A 10,251-nucleotide genomic window follows, 5' to 3' on the forward strand; every position below is an offset into this window, starting at 1 on the left:
AGAATGACTTCTCGTGTTTTGCTCACAACATGCCTGTTAATACATCCCAGAATGTTTCAGGCCATCATAGTTATTGGTGAGGTGATAAATTATGGGCCCAGTGCTAATCCTTGGACCAGAACTTCTGCACCTGATGCAGCATAGGAGGAAATGGGGTAGCATGAAGTAATTTTTTAGGCCACCTTTAAACCCTTCTGATCCAGAGTGGTAAATGACCATGTCCAATAATACAGAGCCAGATTCTGTCCCCTTCTGCTGCCCCTCTATGCTTCTCTGCTGGTGTAAAAGGGTTACAGAATCTCCTTGCAGAATGCATCATGTGCAGGAGCAATGCAGAGTCAACACAGGAAGCCCTACACAGTACCAGGCAGCATACAATGGGTGGGAAAAGGAATGGCTGGAGTCTCCTGCATTGTGACTACAGTTGGCTGTAGCTCATAGGCACTGTGATAGGGTGTCTGCCCCACACAAGAATAGAAAGGGTTAACCTCAGAAGTGAGCAAGGGAGGCGAGTCTTCCAAGTGGCCCAGGGAGGCTGAGTGAGTCACAGCCAATCAGGGAGGAGTTGCAGGGAGCAATCAATCTGGGCCTGGTAGGGTAGGGCAGGGCCAGTCACTGCCTGGAGCCCAAGGAGGGAGGTCTGGGTTCCTAGCAGATGGATGGAAGCTAGAACCATGGACAGAGCAGTTGCTGGCAGGGACCAGGGCAGTGAGAGGGAGCTCCTGGCTGGCTGCTAGGACTGATATGCTGAGGCCCTGAGGTAAGGGTGAAGATGGTGCTAGGTCCACAGGGAAGTGACCCAGAGAAATATACTGAGAAGTTGGAGGGGATGCAGTATGTGGCTGCCATCTACAGGGTCCCAGGGTCGGGACCTGGAATAGTGGGTGGGTCCATGTCACCTCCACTCACCACTGGGAAAGTGGCTGGACAGTTGGACAGCCATACTAAACTCCCAAAAGGCGGGAGCACAGATGGTGACATGGCCACAGGGTTGTCATGAAGAGAATGCTGCAGTCCCTGGAGTGATATGGGTCAGAGAGCAGATGTGACAGCGGGCAAGGCACCATCAGGGGAGGTCGTACTGACCTGCAGAGCTAATGCCCAAGACAGCCAGCAGGAGGCACCAGTTTGGTGAGTGGAGGCCCATCATAGACACCCTTTCAAGTCTTAAAATTAGGAAGGCACAAAGGCGGCCATAAAGCCACCCCCTGAGACTCTCAGTACAGAATATGGACATTGTAATTACACAATTAATTTTAATGTAAAATATATAGATTATCCCCAAGTACTCACCACAGCTGACTGTCTTGTTTTTTGTGAGCATCACAAAATTTAGTTTTTGGAGGGATTTGAATTCAGAGAGGGTACACTTGGGACAGGCGTGACTAAACAGATCTTTGGGGCTGGCATCACTGGCTGAACAGAGACAAGAGGAGGGCAATGTACAAAAGGATAAGCCTGCAAGGGCAGAATTATGCAGGGACTTGAAGATAAAGGTATAAAACCTGAAGTTGAAGCAGTAGAGGAGAGAAAGCTGCGGAGAGATTCAAAGGAGAACAGGTGACGGGTAAATCATGAGAATATCCTGGTCTTTTGGTCAAACAAAGCTGGCATCCTTATGTACTGGGGTTAGTAAAATCCATAATGTTGCTATATAACATTGGTAGCAGATTCATAGATTCATAGATTCTAGGACTGGAAGGGACCTCGAGAGGTCATCGAGTCCAGACCCCTGCCCGCATGGCAGGACCAAATACTGTCTAGACCATCCCTGATAGACATTTATCTAACCGACTCTTAAATATCTCCAGAGATGGAGATTCCACAACCTCCCTAGGCAATTTATTCCAGTGTTTAACCACCCTGACAGTTAGGAACTTTTTCTTAATGTCCAACCTAGACCTCCCTTGCTGCAGTTTAAACCCATTGCTTCTTGTTCTATCCTTAGAGGCTAAGGTGAACAAGTTTTCTCCCTCCTCCTTATGACACCCTTTTAAATACCTGAAAACTGCTATCATGTCCCCTCTCAGTCTTCTCTTTTCCAAACTAAACAAACCCAATTCTTTCAGCCTTCCTTCATAGGTCATGTTCTCAAGACCTTTAATCATTCTTGTTGCTCTTTTCTGGACCCTTTCCAATTTCTCCACATCTTTTTTAAAATGCGGGGTGCCCAGAACTGGACACAATACTCCAGCTGAGGCCTAACCAGAGCAGAGTAGAGCGGAAGAATGACTTCTCGTGTCTTGCTCACAACACACCTGTTAATACATCCCAGAATCATGTTTGCTTTTTTTGCAACAGCATCACACTGTTGACTCATATTTAGCTTGTGGTCCACTATAACTCCTAGATCCCTTTCTGCCGTACTCCTTCCTAGACAGTCTCTTCCCATTCTGTATGTGTGAAACTGATTTTTCCTTCCTAAGTGGAGCACTTTGCATTTGTCTTTGTTAAACTTCATCCCGTTTAACTCAGACCATTTCTCCAATTTGTCCAGATCATTTTGAATTATGACCCTGTCCTCCAAAGCAGTTGCAATCCCTCCCAGTTTGGTATCATCCGCAAACTTAATAAGTGTACTTTCTATGCCAATATCTAAGATAAACACCTTGCATCTCAAGGTAATAGCCACATATTCCTCTGGGGTCAAATTCTGTTCTTGGTTGCCCTTCTGAAAGCAGAATTTTATTTCTGAATTATTATTTTTTGGGGGGAGGGACAGGAGAATAAAAAACTAAAATAAATGGGAGTGCAAATGGCCAGGAATTCGGTTCTTATTAATGGATAAGAAATAAATTAATAGATATCGAACAATAAGAAACAATGTGAAGTAAAATCCCTGTAGGCAGGGTGTCTCCTTAGAAAATCAAATATTGAAGAAGCAAAATCTCATGCTGCATCTGGATTATTAGAGAGCATCAAGAGATGGTGAATGACAAGTAAGGGGATGATGTTATATCCTGGGAAGATCGTGGCTGTGAAGATACTAGGAGAACTTGGGAGGTCTTTATTTACTACCAGACTGACAGCAGATGATGATGGTGTGTCTGTGACAACCATATCTTGCCAGGGAAAAGGCCAGTTTCACAAATTATGCACTGTAAGGGTCATTGCATATTTTTGAGAGAAACATTATACTTCACAGCCTATTGTCTGTGTTTTTTGGTTGTCACATACAAAATCTTTATTTCCTCAGTGTGTACCTTTTTGTTACATGTCCCCACAGAATACTGTGCCTGTACTTCAAGTGCATTTATTCCGAAAGGAAGTATAGTATCTGGATACAACATAATTATGGTCATGTTCAAAACTTATACATTTCTGGGCTTACTTCATGAAAGATCAACATTCTGCTTGCTTGGATTTAGTTTGAGATCAGCTGGAAAAAGTCCAGGGTGCCCATCTTACAAGTGAAATAGCTGTTGTTCATTGAAGTCCCTTTTCCCACAGTGCTAGAGTGGTAGCTTTTTTTTTCATTTCATACCTAATGAAAACAGATACTGAAAACTGGGAGGTGGGGAACTCTATGAAAATAAGTGTTCCTGGCTGTCATTCAAAACACATTTATTTGTTTAAAAAAATTAAAAAGATGATTTTTTTCCAAAAGCTTCTCTGTAGGTTAAGCCTGCTTACAATAGTATTGAATAAAAAGCAAATTCTGTATCTACCATGGCACAAATCCCCCTATACAATCAGGGGGCTGTTCTCACACTATTTCTGACCGTCTTTTCTGAAAGAAGACACCTCAAGATCAAGTACTGGAGACGCTTCCCCCACCCCTAGTCTCTTACAGGACAAACATTACAACAGTAGAAATGTCCAATCATCATTGGTCGTTTTAATTTTATTTAATTCCTAACTACCTTTCCCCTCTTTAATTTCTACCCCCTGCCTCAAAAAAATATTTACAAATGTCAGTGTTCTATAAAGGCTGCTTGGGTTTTAAGAGACAACTGCAGTCTAATGTATCTGGTGTGTCAGTTTCTGTTCCACGCTACTGTTTTATTCTGCAGTGGGAAAGGAGCAAAAATAGCAGCGACAGCAATTCTGTTGGATAAACATCACTGTGAATTCTAGCTGGTATGAGCAGTCCCTCACTGGTCAAAAAACACCCGTATCTGTGCCACTGCCTTGTCCTGATCTGCACGTTCTAATAGTAACTTGTTAAGGTTACAGTAGGATGAGATGATCAGACACTTAGCTGGTGTTTATATATACAAGAGGGGTTGTTTGGGCAAGATTACATAAAAGCTACATATTTGTTTAAAAGTCATTAAATATATTGCATTCAAATTCAGTAAAACTACAGAAACCGAAGTTGGGATATAACCAAAATTCAACTGTTTGTTAAATAAAGAGAAGAAAGTTCTTAGAGCCTGCAAATACTTGACACAGGTTCTACGAACCAAAATTATTGGCAAACGTACCACACTTCCCAACTTTGTCCCCCAGTACAGATTAAATTTTCTCTTCCTCACCCATGATTGTTGTCTCCATTTTACCACTGTAAAGTCTTGACATCAAAAATGCTGAGTCATGAAACTGAGGTTATGGAGAACTAGATTTATACCAAAGATATGCCAGATAGGCTTACTGCACTATTGCTTATCCTGTGTTTCTCATTCTAAGACGGTGCTCCACATTTGGTCCCTGGTAGTCTGCTAGTAAAGAACTCAAAGGCTTAAAAGTATAAAATAGTTTACCTTGTAGCCTGTCAAGATAATTTTGCGGCTCCTTCCTATGCAACAGCAAAGTTTTATGCTGTATCTAAACAAGGTAATCACATGCTGAGTCGAAACTGACTTTTGTTCTACATGATGCAAAGCAGAAATATAATCCTGCACAGTTTCCTGAATTTGCTATCTTTCTCCAACAGATGGCAGTGCATTTCTCCTGTAGTTAGCCAAAAGTTTAAAAACATTTTGTTAAAAATAGATGCCCCACATTCTTAATTGTCAAATCTTTTTCTATTTATTGTTGTTAGACACAAATCAAAAGCTGTTTAGATCTTGGGTAAGCTCACTGTACAATAGATAAAAACATGTTTAAAAAAACCCAAACACTTCTGTAGTTTATAAAACAAACTTGTAATACCAGAAAATGCTGAACAACTTGTGTTTAGACCTATTATATCTCTACCTCGATATAACGTGACCCGATATAACACGAATTGTGATATAACGCGGTAAAGCAGTGCTCTGGGCGGGCGGGGCTGCGTGCTCCGGCAGATCAAAGCAAGTTCGATATAATGCAGTTTCACCTATAACGCGGTAAGATTTTTTGGCTCCTGAGGACAGCGTTATATTGAGGTAGAGGTGTATTTATTAAGTGTGAAAATTTAGTTGCAAAAAGTTGAGTGCCTAATGTTAGGCACCTAAATCCATGTGTCGGTTTCTTAAAGAAATGTGGCCTAATTCTTGGAGCCGAGCGTCCACAATTCCAGAATCTATGGAAATCCGGCCACTTTGGGTGACTTAGGTACCAACATTTGAAAATGTTGGTCTTTATCATGAAGAAGTCGTGTTGTGAGCTTCTAGGGCAGGAATTTTTTATGATGTGATTGTACAGTAGCTAATGCAGTGGGGGCACTGATCATGATTGGAGCCTCTTGGTGGTCCTGAATATGGAAACTGAAGCATTTCAGAGAAAGCGACAGTGAAGGCTCTTCACTTAATCCATTTTTTCCTAGTCCTCTAAATTTAGTTTCCAGGACCTTTCTCTCTTACTTCTCTGCATTTTTGGTACCAATATGTACCACAACCATGGGCTTGCTCTAGCACTCACTGGATGTTTGTCTAAATGCCTTGTGAGATCCATCATCTTCACACCCAGGAGACAAGTCACTTGAATGGTCTCAAGATCACTAACACCACGATATTGATTGGCCTGATTCTCTACCGCTTTGCACCTTGTGTAGTCATTTACACTTGTGCAAAGAAGGTGTAAATATTACCACTCTGACCTAGCAACCAACTTGTATTCTCCTTTTGCACAGGTGTAAATGACTGCACAAGGTGAAAGACAGTGGTCAGCCTGGATAGTTCTATTGTTCACACTCGATCACCAGGGCCTGTCTCTCTGAACTCTATTCACAACTTTTGGAGTCACCTACAAACACATTTAAATATTCTTCAGCATTATTGCCCAATTAAACCAATAAGGAAGTACGGTTAAGTACTAGTAAGATTCTCAAAAGTGCTCAGGGTTAGCCTAACTCTGCCCCCATTGAAGTCAATGGGAGTTTTACTTTTAAATTATCAGCATGAAGTGTTATAGTCGTTTTTTGGTAACCTTATTGGAAAAAAATCCCTAGCCACGATATCTTTGGGATAAGTTCTTATCCTGGTGGGTATCAGCCCACTCCTTATCCTGTCAAGAAACTGGCCTGCTGTTCTGCAATCACATTGCTTCCTGTCAATTGGTATAATGATTTGTGGACACAAGGAGCTGACTTCAGTATCAGTTACTGTCTTCCTGCTGGTTTGAGGATACTTCCCTCTTTAATTCCAACAGCATTTGTAACACAGTAAACAATTCCGCTAAATTTTTAAAGGTGAAAAGGGGAGCAATATGTCAGCATCAAAAGCCTCTGGCTGGGGTCCTTGTCTTAGGCACAGAGGCTCAGCCCCCAACTATCTACCATCAAGTGAGCCTAAGGTACCCATGACATAGGAGAAGGCCTCAAGTCCAGCTGGAGGATTGGCAGCTGTGGCAAAGGAGAAGATGCCCTTAGCGGATGGTTAGTAGTTGTTTAATTCTCAGCTTGTAGCTTATATGAACAGTTTGGCTGTTCACTGGAATTTGAGCTGAATTCCTCAGTGTTTGATGGGGTGGTATAATTTTAAAATGGTTATCCAGCAACAGTAACTGATGGGCTCTGTTCTTCCATGGATCTCAGTTAAGATTTTGAATACTGAAAAGGGGGAGCCCCATTCACTTTCACCCGTTCTGTGGATACTCTTTTGTACAGCTTTGCTGTAGCATACAATGGTCTTAAATCTGGAAATCCAGTGGAAAAAAGCCCACTTAAAGCCATTTAATATTTTGCAGACCATAACAAAGGGAGGGCTGGGGATTTCACTGTTTCCAAGAGAGGAGATACCTGTGCATGACCAACTTTCCTCACATTCCAAGGAAACTTAAAAGACCAAACGATCCCAAGGAAACAGCAATGTTTTCATTTATATTGAATGTGACAAATGTGGGAAAGCTATTTAATAACTACTACTAAGTTATCTGGATCTGTCACAACCATGCTGTTTCTTTACCATTTATAAGGGGTGGATATTTAACCATAGGGGGTCTGCCTGGGTAGCAGAGCCTGCCTATCTAAGGCACCTGATAGCAAATACATAAAGGTTGATAAGAGACAACGTAAGAATGAGTAGTCTTACTTGCTCTACTCCTGGGCAGCAATCAAGGCCAATTTGAACAAGGGGGGGTGGGATCTGGCTGAGGCCTTGTCTTCACTAGGGAGAAAGGAGTGTTCTTATCTTGAGTCCGCTAACTTGAATTAACCAACATGAGGTACAGGGTGACCAGACGTCCCGATAAAAAATTGGGACTGTCCCAATATTTAGTTGTTTGTCCCGCGTCCTGACCCCTGTATGGTCGGGACGCCATTTGTCCCGATATTTTTGCTTCAGCGGCAGCCCTCCGCCCCCATGTGTCCTGATATTTTGTTCTTGTCATCTGGTCACCCTAATGAGGTAATATAGGTGCTATCCTAGTAAAGACAAGGCAGTTTGTAGTTTTTCACACAAGTTAGCAGGCTGAGGTAATAGGCTCTTTCGTAGTCTCTAAGGGCACGTCTTCACTACCCGCCAGATTGGCGGGTAGCAATCGATCTATTGGGGATCGACTTATCACATCTAGTGAAGATGCGATAAAATCGATCCCCGATGGCTCTGCCGTCAACTCCGGAAATCCACCGCGGCAAGAGGCCTCACAGCCAGGTAAGTCGACCTAAAATACGCAACTTCAGCTACGCTATTCACGTAGCTGAAGTTGTGTATCTTAGGTCGACCCCCCACCCCCCGTAGTGTAGACCTAGCCTCAGTCTACTTGCTAACTTGTGTGAAAAATGCAAACTGCCTTGTCTTAACTTACTAGAGGTAAAATCCTAATAAACTTGAATTAGGAACACACCTCTATTCCTAGCTAAGATGTACCTGAAAAAGATCCAAAGAAACAGAAGAGAAAGTTAGGTTTTCCTCTTAAGTTACTGGAACCGAACCGAATCAACTATCTAATTTAGCTTTTAGTGAAGCATAAGTTTAGATGAGACTGACTATGCATGTAGGCTGTTTGTTGCTTAAAATCTTTTTTTCTCTAATGCTTTGTTCCAACTGCTAAATAAAAACACTTTGTTTTAAGAAAGCTGGTGGTAAATGTCACTAGTCAGAGTTCCCAGAGAGAGGAAATGCAGATGCCTGAAACCCAGTCAGAACAAGATGGTGGTCAGTAGTTGGTACATACAGTGTGGTGTTCCCTGGTCCTGGTCCAAGAGTGGAAGAATTGCAAGAATCCACCTCAAGAGAGGTGAGGTCAAGAGGCCTAGCACCTGAAGTGGGTGCTCTCAGAGAGACCAGAATGTGGACAGAAGTTAAGCAAGGCCAGTAACCATGACACTGCAATATTGCACTCTGTGGTGTCAGGAACGTACTTTGATTGTGCATGTTCTCCTTTCAAAGGAGGATGTGTGCTCTGTTGACCATGCATAAGGAAACCATTTTGATAACGAGTATATGAAAACATGAAACACAGATGAAGGGGTTTCTATTCCACTGTGTCACTCGTAGCCAAAGGAAAGTGACAGTTCTGGAAATTAATAAGCTGTCATGTAGTGTTCTTTAAATTGCACAGATTCTGTGAAACCTTGTACCAGGGGTCAGCAAGAGATCAGATGCAATCATCAGTTGTATCATAGTACCTGGATAGCCAACTCTGTGTTTTTCCTTCATTTCTCTTTCTCTTGAAAGATGAGATTCTTTAGGGCTTTCCTTCCAGAGCAAAGAAAAATTAACAAGAAGTGAATGAAAAGATGAATTTCACATGGGAAAGAATTGTGTGATTCCCCCACCCCGTCCCATCCATTTAATTTTAGCCTTTTTCCATTCTCCCTAATTTCATCTATCTATGAATGTCATTGGACCTGGCAATCAGTTCATTGTGAACCTAATTTCATTTATATTAATTATTGAACAACTATTTAACTACTACTACTGTACTAGTTGCTTTGGTATTGCTCAGTATGTGCTAAGTGCTCAACAGTCACAAAAAAAGGCACAATCCCTTCCTCACAGAGCCTGCATTTAGCAAGACAAACCTGACAAAGAGTGTGGGTAGGAAAAAGGGATTCACAATAAACAAATCAAGAGGCCAGCTGGTAATTGTCCATGGCCTGATAACGTGGGATCTTCCTGCTGATATAAATCAGTACAGCTCCATTGACTTCAATGAAGCTGTGCCAATTTACACCAGGTGAGCATCTGACCCTCACAATGTTTTCATGTGTTCTTCTAGGATATGTAGCATATTCTGTCATCCCACATACTTACCAAAGCCAGCTGGTTAGTTTCTTGTAGGTGTCATGGTAGGAATGGGTCTTCAAGAGGAATTTGAACATGGAGAAGGAAGTGATCTTATAAAGCAGCACAGGAAAGACATTCCCACACAGGCGTGTGATGGAGGAAAGAATGGAGATGCTTGGGGAAGAACTGGACAAATGAGACATTGAGTCTGGTATCATCGGGGGATTGGAGTGGCTGGGAGGGTGCATGTGTCACAAGATAAAAGGGGAATAAGGACAACCTGGGGAATTACAGACCAGTCATCTTAACTACAGTACTCAGAAAGATAATGGAGCAAATAATCAAGCAATCAATAATCAGCAAACGCCTAGAAGATAATGTGATACGTATCAGTCAACATGGATTTGTCAAGAACAAATCATGTCAAACAAACTACTAGCTTACTTTGACAGGGTAACAATCCTTGTGGATATGCAGCAAGCGGTAGATGTGGTATATCTTGACTTTAGTAAGGCTTTTGATATTGTTTCACATGACCTTCTCATAAACAAACTAGGGAAACACAGCCTAAATGGAGCTACTATAAGGTAGGTGCATAACTGGTTGGAAAACAGTTCCCAGAGAGTAATTATCAGTGGTTCACAGTTGAGCTGGAAGGGCATATTGAGTGTAATCCCTACGAGATCGGTTCTGTTCAGTATCTTAATGATTTAGATAA

The sequence above is a fragment of the Malaclemys terrapin genome, chromosome 4, assembly GCF_027887155.1.
Source record: "Malaclemys terrapin pileata isolate rMalTer1 chromosome 4, rMalTer1.hap1, whole genome shotgun sequence".
In the NCBI taxonomy this organism is placed as follows: Eukaryota; Metazoa; Chordata; order Testudines; family Emydidae; genus Malaclemys; species Malaclemys terrapin.